The sequence below is a fragment of the Eretmochelys imbricata genome, chromosome 10, assembly GCF_965152235.1.
Source record: "Eretmochelys imbricata isolate rEreImb1 chromosome 10, rEreImb1.hap1, whole genome shotgun sequence".
NCBI lineage: Eukaryota > Metazoa > Chordata > Testudines > Cheloniidae > Eretmochelys > Eretmochelys imbricata.
Window position 1 is genome coordinate 44279075 of NC_135581.1, and position 12164 is coordinate 44291238.

Consider the following 12164-nt stretch of genomic DNA (forward strand, 5'->3'; position numbering starts at 1 on the left):
TGCCTTTGTAGTTTAAGGAATAACTCCACTACCACTCGTGAGCAGCATACTGGTCAGCAGCTCAGGATCCATTCCTGCAGCCAGAAAGAGGCAAGGCAGGGCACGCAATACATAAACCGTTGAAAGATGGCGCCAAATGTGTAGGGAAGCACAGGGATTGCTGGGATGCAAAGCAATGCATCTTGGGACAGGACCCAGGATGCCCTGCAACCCCTTCCGCCTTCCCACAAGTCTTAGCAACAAAAGAGAAAGAGGTGCTCTGTGGGACAGCTGCCCAGAGTGCACTGCTCCGAATAGTGCCGCAAGTGTGAACATGCTATTGCACAGGCCGCTATCAGTGTGAACACACAACAGTGGTTTTCCTTCAGCGCTCTCTGAGTGGCGCTGCAACTCCCGGCGCCGTAACATTGCAAGTGTAGACGTGCCCAGAGAAATCTCAAGCCACTCCCTGGTTTTGCTGGAGGGCATCCAGGGGCTGTGTCTTGGAGTCCTTTCACTCCTAAACGGAAAGTAAGGTGTGTTAACACCTTAACAAAGAGACCCATTCTCCCCACATTGCCTAGGCATTGGTGTTAAATAGGCATTGAAGCTATTGCAAAGCGGGTGGACTACAATCCTCCTGATGGTGTGCAAGTGCCCAGTGGCACCATTTCTTGTGTAACCCTGCACAATATGATACTATGGGGAGCTTATCAGGTGGAGGATGTGCTATGGGTGGGGGGAAGCCTGAAAATGTGGTGGTCTTCTAAGGACTGGTCTGCCCACAAACATGTACCATAATAACAAAGTCTTGTTAACACCCTACCTTAATTAAACTGGTTTAGTTAAACCACTGCACACTACGGTATGGCTGATCTGATTTAAGAGGGGCTAGTTTTGGTTTAGTTTACACCTGTTCTTAATCAGCTGAAGCTAATCCAACAGAAATCTGGTTAAACTGAAATACAAGCATCCATACAACCTTTTGCACTGGTTTCATCTTAAAAGCCCACCTGACGTGAAACTAGGGCAGTTCTGTCTGTAGACACATCCTCAGCCAGTTTTATGTCACACCTTTTGTTATTTGGGGGCAGGTCCCTGGGTGGACTGGATACCTATTTTGGACTAAGAGTGGCCTATTTCAGTCGGTATATAAAAAAGAAAGATTAAAGTCAAACAGGACAGTCTTCATCCAAAATAAGCGTGTCCACACAGAGAGACTTTCACTGAAACAACAAAAGATGTGAAATAAAATGGATCTAGTTACTTCACTTCCAGTGGGGTGTAGCCCAGCCCTAGTTATCTCCTTGCAAGTGTACGTGTAATCAGGCCCTAAGTGTGCCTGGCAATTAACCAGCAGGAGAGAAGAGACAGCCTCACTGTCTCTGTGGCCCGCCTCCCAACAGACTCAGGCCAGCAGAGAATACTGCATGCTAAAGCTAAAGGATGCAAAACACCCTCCATGCATGCACCGAAGTACTTGATACAAAGCGTGGGTGGGCAGCTTAGCGCTGAGCTTGATATGCTTGAAAAAGCCAGCAATGGAAAATTCCTGGAGAAGAGAGAGCAGAATGGCAACTCACTCCGTTACTCCAATAGGGAAAGGATGCTACTGAGAGGAGAGATCATCTCTTAAAGGAAGCTGGAGTGAAGACCCCTGGATCCTGGGGCCACAAGTGGGGCCATGGAATGGCTGGGAGGGATTGAGAGTGTATGAGCCCCACCAAGATCTTAGGCCAGTGCCGCAGGGAATTAATGGAGTTAAAGGGACTTTATTCCTGAGGGCACCCAACCTGCACTTCTTCGTCCTGCAGAACAAATACCAACAAAGCACAGTGCTTTGGAACATGCCCCTTTGCTCCGTAGCCTCAAACAGCAGAATTCAGGGGAGGCTTCTAATGAGCACAGGCCAACAGTCTGGTACCATTACATGCTCTGTGGGATAAACTAGTAACATGTGGGGTCTGCCTTTCAAGGAGCTCAGCACCTGGGTAGGCCCCCAAATAAGCGACAGATCTCCCATGTGCTCAGCTCCCAATGTCACACTAATGGCCTGATTTTCAAAATTGTTCACCACACAAAGTGCTCTTTGAAAGGCCGGCCCCTTATTTTGGTGCTCAGATAGATGCTGAGCTTTCCTCTGTCACTGATTGTCTTGTCTAATCTCAGAGGACGTCTGACTTAATTCTGAGATAGCTGCTCCACATAGCTATGTTTGCTTATCTGGGCTTGGTATTTATTACCCACTGGCTTTTGAGCAGGCTGGTCTAATACGCTTTGGATTGTCCGCTCTGTACCAACAATTGGTAGGTGTTAAGTCTAAGAGGCAGCCAGCTACAACCTGGCTAAGACAGGGGTAGAATTATGATGGAATAGAGAGAGAAATTAAAGGGTTTATTGTCCAAAAGAGAGAGAAATCCTAGCTTGGAATAATTCAGTAATGTCCCCAACTCCCCTGAAGAGTTATCTAGGAAAGAAAATGAAACAAACTAAAATGGACAAGATCTTTGACAACTGGTTTTTCTGAAAGCTGAGAAAATGCTGGAATGCCTGCAGTTCAGGAAGAATAATCTTTCAAGCTGTTTGATGGCTTGTAATTTTTTTTAAAGGTTTAAAAAAAAGTTAAAAAGGAAAATGAGGGGTGAGCGTTGGAAGATCAGGATAATAACCATGTTTTCCATCCCTCTGGTCAATTCCGCAGTGCAAACAACACCACAGTTTAGGACAGGAAGTGAAGAAGAATCCCACATTCTAACTGAAACTGAAGAGGGAATTTTAGGAAAGAGGAATGTGAATTAGGCTAGAACATCGCTGTCTCCCAAGATCTATAATGACTACACCATAGTCTCAGGCTCACCTTTTTGTCAAATACAAAGTATAAGTTCTTTCCACGGCACAGTGCCCCCTAGCCTCACCCTGGGGCATTAGCCCAGTACTGACACAGAGAAAACAGTGCCACCTATTGAATCAGCAATTGCTAACAGAACCTGAGTTTCTCACCCAAGAGCTGACCTATCCTGCTCTTGCTTCTCTTGCAAAATGCCCCGAGCTCTGAGCAGGCACAGCCCAGGGGAACACAGCTGCTGGCCCTATGCACATCTCCTTCTCTCACGTGACAGGGGTGGGACTCTGTGCTCTGCAGTGATTCATCAGCATCCTCTGGGTGATCCAGCAGCAGAGGTGGGAAAAGAGCAGATTGGGCTCTGCCCAGCAAAGGATTAGCTCAGAGGAAAAGACTCCACAATGAACCAGATACCAAAAGCTGCACTGTGACCATGGCCCCCACGGTTCTGTGATCAGCTCCTCTCCTGCGGAAGATGTAGCTGCCGCATAGGCTGGCAGAAGCCCCTTTGCACTGTGACTGCCCCGTGCGTTTAAAAATGTGATTGTTGCCCCTTTGGCCCCAGCCCTTTGCCGGGATTTGGGGGCTGCAGGTTTGTCTTCCAGTCCTTTTGCTACTCACTTCCCACTTACCTTCTATGCACTGGATGCCAATGTATATACACCCAGTTAGCATTTAACACCTCATTCCACATGACCTGCTTAATTTCTGCCCAGCTCAGTTCAGCCAGAGTGAGAAGATCCTGGAGTCACTTTCCCCAGCGTGCAGCATACTGTCTAGAGGAGCCCACCAGGGCTCTGCTTGCTGTCCAGTGTGAGTACAGCCAGGAGCATGCTTTGGGAAGTTGCCCCCAAAACCACCATTTGGCCGAGAGCATCTCCAAGAGGCTGGAGGAGGAGGGGAACATGCAGACAGCAGTTCAGTGCTGGAAAAGAACTACAAACCTCACAGGTTTCAGAATGGTAGCCGTGTTAGTCTGTATCAGCAAAAACAACGAGGAGTCCTTGTGGCACCTTAGAGACTAACAAATTTATTTGGGCATAAGCTTTTGTGGGCTAAAACCCACTTCATCAGATGAACAGAGTGAAAAATACAGTAGGGAGGTATAAGTATACAGCACATGGAAAGATGGAAGTTGCCTTACCAAGTGAGGGGTCAGTGCTAACGAGGCCGTCAATTAGGGTGGATGTGGCCCATTCCCAACAGTTGACAAGAAGGTGTGAGCATCAACAGAGGAAAAATTATTTTTTGTTGTGACCCAGCCACTCCTAGCACAGGTGCCGACTCTGTAGGTGCTCCGGGGCTGGAGCACCAATGGGGAAAAATTGGTGGGTGCTCTGCACCCACCAGCAGCCAAGCTTCCCGCCCCACCCCACGTGCCCCAGCTCACCTCACCTCCACTTCTGCCTCCTCCCCTGAGCACACCGAGTCCCTGCTTTTCCTTCCAGCGCTTGCCGCCACAAAACAGCTGTTTTGCTGACTAACAAGCTGTGGGAGGGAGTGGGGAGGAGCAGGAACGCGTGCGCTCAGGGGAGGAGGCAGGGCCAGGGAGGGGATTTGGGGAAGGAGTCCAATAGGGGCAGGGAGGGGGCGGAGTTGGGGCAGGGAATTTGGGGAAGGGGTTGGAATGGGGGCAGGGCGGGGGGGGGAGGGTCGAGCGCTCTCTGGCGCCAGGAGAAGTTGGCGCCTACAACTCCCAGTCTTTATTCAGGCCTAATTTGATGGTGTAAAGTTTGCAAATTAATTCCAGTTCTGCAGTTTCTCTTTGAAGTCTGTTTTTGAAGTTTTTTTTGTTGACGAATGGCCACTTTTAAGTCTGTTATTGAGTGTCCAGGGAGATTGAAGTGTTCTCCGACTGGTTTTTGAATATTGCAGTTCTTGATCTCTAATTTGTGTCCATTTATTCTTTTGCATAGAGACTGTCTGGTTTGGCCAAGGTACATGGCAGAGGGGCATTGCTGGCACATGATGGCATATCTCACATTGGTAGATGTGCAGGTGAACGAGCCCCTGATGGTGTGGCTGACATGGTTAGGTCCTATGATGGTGTCCCTTGAACAGATATGCGGACAGCGTTGGCAACGGGGTTTGCTGCAGGGATTGGTATCTGGGTAGTGTTTCTGTGTGGGTTGTAGTTGCTGATGAGTATTTGCTCACTTTCTTGTCAACTGTTGGGAATGGGCCACATCCCCCATGATTGAATTGGCCTCGTTAGCACTACAAAAAGTAACTTTCCCTTTGTTGATATTCATGCCTTTTTGTCAACTGTTGGGAATGGGCCACATCCACCCTAATTGATGGCCTTGTTAGCACTGACCCCCCACTTGGTAAGGCAACTCCCATCTTTCCATGTGCTGTATATTTATACCTGCTTACTGTATTTTTCACTCCATGCATCTGATAAAGTGGGTTATAGCCCACGAAAGCTTATGCTCAAATAAATTTGTTAGTCTCTAAGGTGCCACAAGGGTTCCTCGTTGTTTTTACAACCCTCGCGGGTGCCTACCACAAGGAAAAAGGGGCCAGGCATACATCCAGCAACACCCTGCTCACCTGTGCTTATTCTGAGGAGTTTGGCTGGGTGCTTGGTACCATCCCGACTACAGATTCCAGTGCTGGACATGATGGGGTTTTGAGGCAAACCGGTCTGGTTTTTAGATTGGGGGCAGCGGGGCATTGCCAAAGGATCCCCGAGAGGAGAGGAGCCGGGTCAGATCTCAGGCCTTGAACAGACCGTGCTGCCAAAGCAACTGGCTGGAGTCCATGGCCCTATTTGGGGGGATGTGCCCCAGGAATGGGCAGGAGAAGAAGGGGCATCAGAGCCAGAGACTCAGCTGAGTAAGATGCAGCTGCCATCTTTGTTATTGTTATGAGCAAAATTGGAGCATAAGTGGGAGGGTCACAAAGGAATTACTGTCCTGGAGGAGACAGCATGCTAAGCTGAGGGTGGAAACTGTGCCATTGCCCAGCCCCCTTCCTTCACCCCACCCCCAAGATGGCTTCCAAAACGGGGTGGGGTGGGGTGGGATTTAAACGTGCAGCTAGTGAGTTATTCTAATTAGGATGCATCTGGTTGTACTAGGATGTAACTCAGTCAAACCTGGGACGACAAGCCTAGCAAACACAAATGCATAGCTAAATACACACACAGAGGCTGCACTCCATTTATAACACCGCCATGACTGTGATGACTCAGAGAGAACATCTGTCCCCCTGGCTGTATTAAGTGGCAAAGTCCCTTGGTGCCGGTGGTGCTTGGCCTCCTGGCATGGCGCGCTGTGCGGGTGAGGGAGGTGAAAAGGCAGATCTGTGGTTCACAAGCTTTGCATCCTAGTTCAGCATCCTGTTTACATTTCCCTGGGGTTTTTTCCCCCTAGTCCTGGCTGATGATGCTTGAGAAGTTTTCATACCAGAGAAACTCAAGTGATAGTGAGATTCCTGGGAAGGACAAACTTCCCATGCCCACCCCTGTGGTTTACACGCCCTCTCCAGTCATTGCTTTGTTGATCAGTCACCGGGTGACAGAACAGCTTCTTGCAGACAGTCTTCTTCCTCTTCCAATAGGGAATCTCCAGCGATTATCATCTTCCAATGCTGCTGCTGCCTGAAACAGAGTTAAGCCTATAACTGGTAACAGGCCCCTGGTCCAGTGGCCCTAATGGCCCCCTTAATGAGGCTCACAGAGCCCTTCTCTGATTTTTGTTTTTAATAAATTAAATATGAAAAACCCGCTGTAGTTTCTGTGGGCTGCTAACGTGGGATGCAGCTGCCCCTGACCAAGCAGATGGGTAGAAATGAAATAAAGGCATGCACCGAAGAGATGAAAGTATCCACCTGCGGCCTTGCCATGACAAAGAACGGAGAAGGGAAGATACTTTTCCTTCTTCTTCTCTCTCTTTGACCTCCTGCACCCTCCAGTGCATAGGGCCTCCCCCATTTCTGACAGTTAGTCCGGTCTTGTGCTGGTCTGTCCGGGGTTCTGAGGATCAAATTGGTGGATTTGGCTTCTTTATTGCTCTGCATAATCCTGATCAAGCTATAATACGAGCTGTCATTGTCTTGGCAGGACCTCCCACCTCTGCCAGGCTGACTCAGCCACCAGGGCTCTTGGGGAGAGGAACCTGAATCAGCCGGGGCAAAGAAAAAGGATCAGGGACAACCAGCTGCAAGAAATGCGTAATGGCTTTAGATGGAGCTCAGCCAGGCACCTTGAGTGCCAGACCGAACAGCTGGAGGGGGCAGGGAGAGGGAGGAAAATCTGGTCATGGACTTTGGTGAGGGGGCAGGACCGAGAGCAGCAAAGGAAGCTGTTTGTACAGGTTTATTCCCTGACGGCAAGAAAGCTGCAGACCCCAGCATCAGTGGACTCTCCTCCACCCTGCTGCATCCTGCAGCCAATGCAGGCACTGGCCAGTACCAGGGTGGACTGAGTTATGAGTCAGTGAATACATGCCTGGCATGGCAGCATGCCCAAGCAGACGTGCCCTGTTCATGCCACGCCACCCCTGTGCGGCCAGGAGGCAAGGAGGCCAGGGACGCTGCCAACGTGCAGCTCTGTTATCAGTGAGATCGCACCCATTGCTGTCACTGGTGGTTTTCACTGCACATGACACCGTCCAGTTTTGTTGCCATTTGCACACTGCGCTTGTTGGCTGTTGGGCTACCTGTATGGGTTCTTACGAGGGGATTTATTGTTTGTTTGATTTTTTAAAATCATGTTTGGTTGTTGTACATTCCCTTGGTGTGTGAGTGCTTGGAAAACAAGGGAGAGGCAGGAAGTTTTATCCAAGGGTGTACACACACATTTTAATCGTGAAACTAACATGACACTTGCCACCACCCCATGGCAGCAGGAGCACCCCATACTCCTGCTAATGCAACCCAAAAACCATTAGCCTTCTTGGCAACAAGGGCACATTGTTGACTCATATCCAGCTTCTCATCCACTGTAACCCCTAGGTCCTTTTCTGCAGAACTGCCGCTTAGTCAGTCGGTTCAACAAGGACAAGTGCAGACTCCTGCACTGAGGATGGAAAAATCCCATGCACTGCTACAGGCTGGGGCATTGCCAGCAGATCGAGGGAAGTGATTATTCCCCTCTATTTGGCAATGGTGAGGCCACATCTGGAATATTGCGTCCAGTTTTGGGGCCCCCACTACAGAAAGGATGTGGACAAACTGGAGAGAGTCCAGCAAAGGGCAACGAAAATAATCAGAGGGCTGGGGCACATGACTTATGAGGAGAGGCTGAGGGAACTGGGGTTATTTAGTCTGCAGAAGAGAGGAGTGAGGGGGGATTTGATAGCAGTCTTCAACTACCTAAGGGGGGGTTCCAAAGAGGATGGAATTAGGCTGTTCTCAGTGGTGGCAGATAACAGAACAAGGAGCAATGGTCTGAAGTTGCAGTGGGGGATGTCTAGGTTGGATATTAGGAAAAACTATTTCACTAGGAGGGTGGTAAAGCATTGGAATGGGTTACCTAGGGAGATGGTGGAATCTCCATCTTCAGAGGTTTTTAAGGCCCGGCTTGACAAAACCCTGGCTGGGATGATTTAGTTGGGATTGCTCCTGCTTTCAGCAGGGGTTTGGACTTGATGGTCCTGAGGTCTCTTCCAACCCTAATCTTCTATGATTCCCCAGCCTTCAGCAATGCATGGGATTCTTCTGTCCTCAGTGCAGGAATCTGCACTTCTCCTTGTTGAACCTCATCAGATTTCTTTTGGCCCAATCCTCCAATTTATCTAGGTCACTCTGGACCCTACCCTCCAGTGTATCTATTACACACTACCCTCTGGCATATCTGTCTCTCCCCCCAGCTTACTGTCATCCACAAACTTGCTGAGGGTGCAATCCATCCCATCATCCAGATTATTAATGAAGATGTTGAACAAAACCGGCCCCAGGACTGACCCCTGGGGCACTCCGCTTGTTACCAGCTGTCAACTAGACATAGAGTCGTCACTATCCATTGAGCCTGACGATCCAACCAGTTTTCTCTCAACCTTACTGTCCATTCATTCAATCCATACTTTTTTAACTTGTTGGAAGGAATACTGTGGGAAACCATATCAAAAGCTTTGCTAAAGTCAAGATATATAGTGGCCACCACTTTTCCCATATCCACAGAACCAGTTACCTCATCATAGAAGGCAATCAGGTTGGTCAGGCATGACTTGCCCTTGGTGAATCCATGTTGACTGTTCCTGATCACCTTCCTCTCCTCCAAGTGGTTTCCTTGAGGACCTGCTCCATGATTTTTCCTGGGTCTGAGGTGAGGCTGACAGGTCTGTAGTTTCCCAGGTTCTCCTTCTTCCCTTTTTTAAAGATGGACACTATATTTTCCTTTTTCCAGTCATCTGGGACCTCCCCCAGTTGTCACGAGTTTTCAAAGATAGTGGCCAATGGCTCTGCAATCACATCAGCCAACTCCCTCAGCACCCTCGGATGCATTAGATTTGGACCCATGTGTCACGGAGTGTGGGGGAGTCCAGGCCCTGCACCCCTCTTCCCGGGATTCACTGAGACTCTCAGCCAGCCAGTAAAACAGAAGGTTTATTGGACAACAGGAACACAGTCCAAAACAGAGCTTGGGGGTACACCCAGGACCCCTCAGTCAAGTCCTTCTGGGGGAGCAGGGAGCTTAGACCCCAGCCCTGGGGTTCCCTGTGTTCCTCCACCCAGCCCCAAACTGAAACTAAACCCACCCAGCAGGTTCCCTGCTGCAGCCTCCGTCCACATTCCTGGGCAGAGGTGTTACCTCCCCCTCCCCCTCCTGGCTCAGGTTACAGGCTCTCAGGTCTCCCATCTCCAGGGCACATTCCCAGGTCAATACTCCCCCCTCCCTGCTGCATCACATCGTCACATCTCTCCCCCCTTCGAGACTGAACTGAGCGGGGTCACTGTGATCAGTGACCTGGGGAAGTTCGGGGCCCCCTCTCCGGGACAGCGCATCCGCTATCAGGTTGGCACTTCCCTTCACATGGACCACATCCATGTCATAATCCTGCAGGAGCAGGCTCCATCTAAGGAGTTTGGCGTTGGCTCCTTTCATCTGGTGCAGCCAGGTCAGGGAAGAGTGGTCGGTGTAGACAGTGAAGTGTTGCCCGAAGAGATAGGGCTCTAGTTTCTTGAGGGCCCGCACCGTGGCCAGGCACTCCTTCTCGATGGCCGCATAGTGTTGCTCCCAGGGTAGCAACTTCTTGCTCAGGTACACAATGGGGTGTCTCTCCCCCTTTTCATCCTCCTGCATTAACACCGCCCCCAGTCCCGTGTCTGAGGCGTCGGTGAACACCATAAAGGGCTTGTCAAAGTCTGGGTTTGCCAGAACTGACCAGAGCCTCCTTCAGCGCCTGGAAAGCCTCCTGGCACTGCTCGGTCCAGACCACCTTGTCTGGCTTCCCCTTCTTGCATAGCTCAGTGATGGGGGTGGCGATGGTGCTAAAGTGGGGCACAAATCTTCGGTAGTATCCTGCCATCCCAATAAAGGCTTGGACCTGCTTTTTGGTGTGGGGAGCGGGCCAGTCTCTGATCACCTCCACCTTGGCTGGTTCCGGCTTTAGGCGGCCGCTCCCCACCCGATGGCCCAGGTAAGATACTTCAGCCATCCCCACCTTGCACTTCTCCGCTTTTACAGTCAGCCCAGCCCCCTGGAGTCGGTCCAGCACTTGTCTAACCTGGGACACGTGGTCCTCCCAGGTCTGGCTAAAGACACAGATGTCATCAATATACGCCACGGCAAAACTCTCCATCCCCCTCAGTAGCTGGTCCACTAGGCGCTGGAAGGTGGCCGGCGCTCCCTTGAAGCTGAAAGGCAGGGTCAGGAACTCATAGAGCCCCAGAGGGGTGATAAAGGCCGATTTCAGCTGGGCATCTGCATCCAGCGGCACTTGCCAGTAGCCCTTTGTAAGGTCCATGGTGGTAAGGTACCGAGCTCCTCCCAGCTTTTCTAGGAGCTCGTCCGGCCTGGGCATGGGGTAGGCATCAGATACAGTGATGGCATTGAGCTTCCGATAGTCCACACAGAACCGGACCAACCCATCCTTTTTGGGGACCAGCACCACCGGCGAGGCCCAAGGGCTGGCCGATGGCTGGATCACCCCCAAAGCCAGCATGTCCCAGACCTCTCTTTCCAGGTCCTGAGCAGTTTTCCCTGTGACTCGGAAGGGGGAGCATCTTATCGGCGGGTGCGACCCCGTCTGCACCCGGTGGACAGTCAGATTAGTGCGTCCAGGCTGGTTGGAAAACAGCTGTCGGTACGGATGCAGCACCCCCCTGACCTCAGCTTGCTGGGCAGGGGTTAGCTGATCCGAGAGGGGAATTGTTTCCAGGGGGGAACCAGCTCTGGTCCCAGGGAATAGATCTACTAAAGGGTCATCTCCCTGCTCCTCCCACTGTCCACACACGGCCAACACCACATTCCCCCTGGCATAATATGACTTCATCATATTCACATGGTACACCTGGCGGTGGTGCGCCCGGTTCGACAGCTCCACCACATAGTTTACCTCATTGAGCTGCTTGATGACCTTGAAAGGGCCCTCCCAGGCAGCCTGTAGTTTGTTCTTTCTCACAGGGATGAGAACCATCACCTGATCCCTGGTGGCGTAGGCGCGGGCCCACGCCGTGCGGTCATACCAGACCTTCTGCTTCTTCTGGGCTCTGGCCAGATTCTCCCTGGCCAGGCCCATGAGTTCAGCCAGTCTCTCTCGAAAGATCAGGACATACTCCACCACTGACTCTCCATCGGGAGTGGCCTTCCCCTCCCACTCGTCTCTCATCAGGTCCAGGGGGCCCCTCACCCTCCTTCCATATAACAGTTCGAAAGGTGAAAATCCGGTAAACTCCTGGGGCACCTCCCTGTACGCGAACAGCAGGTGAGGTAAGTACTTGTCCCAATCCTGCGGGTGCTGGTTCATAAAGGTTTTCAGCATCATCTTTAGCGTCCCGTTAAACCTCTCCACCAGCCCATTGGACTGGGGGTGATAAGCTAAGGCCCAGTCGTGCCGGACCCCACATTTCTCCCACAAGCACCGGAGCAGGGCCGACATGAAGTTGGAGCCTTGGTCTGTCAAGGCTTCCTTGGGGAACCCCACTCGGCTGAAAATGGTCAGGAGCGCATCTGCCACGGTGTCCGCTTCAATGGAAGCTAAGGGCATTGCCTCGGGGTAGCGGGTGGCAAAATCTACCACCACCAGAATGTATTTCTTCCCCGACCGGGTCCTCTTGCTGAGAGGCCCCACGATGTCCATGGCCACCTTCTGGAAAGGCTCCTCTATGATGGGCAAAGGTCTCAAAGCCGCTTTCCCCTTGTCCCGGGCCTTCCCCACCCTCTGACAGAGGTCAC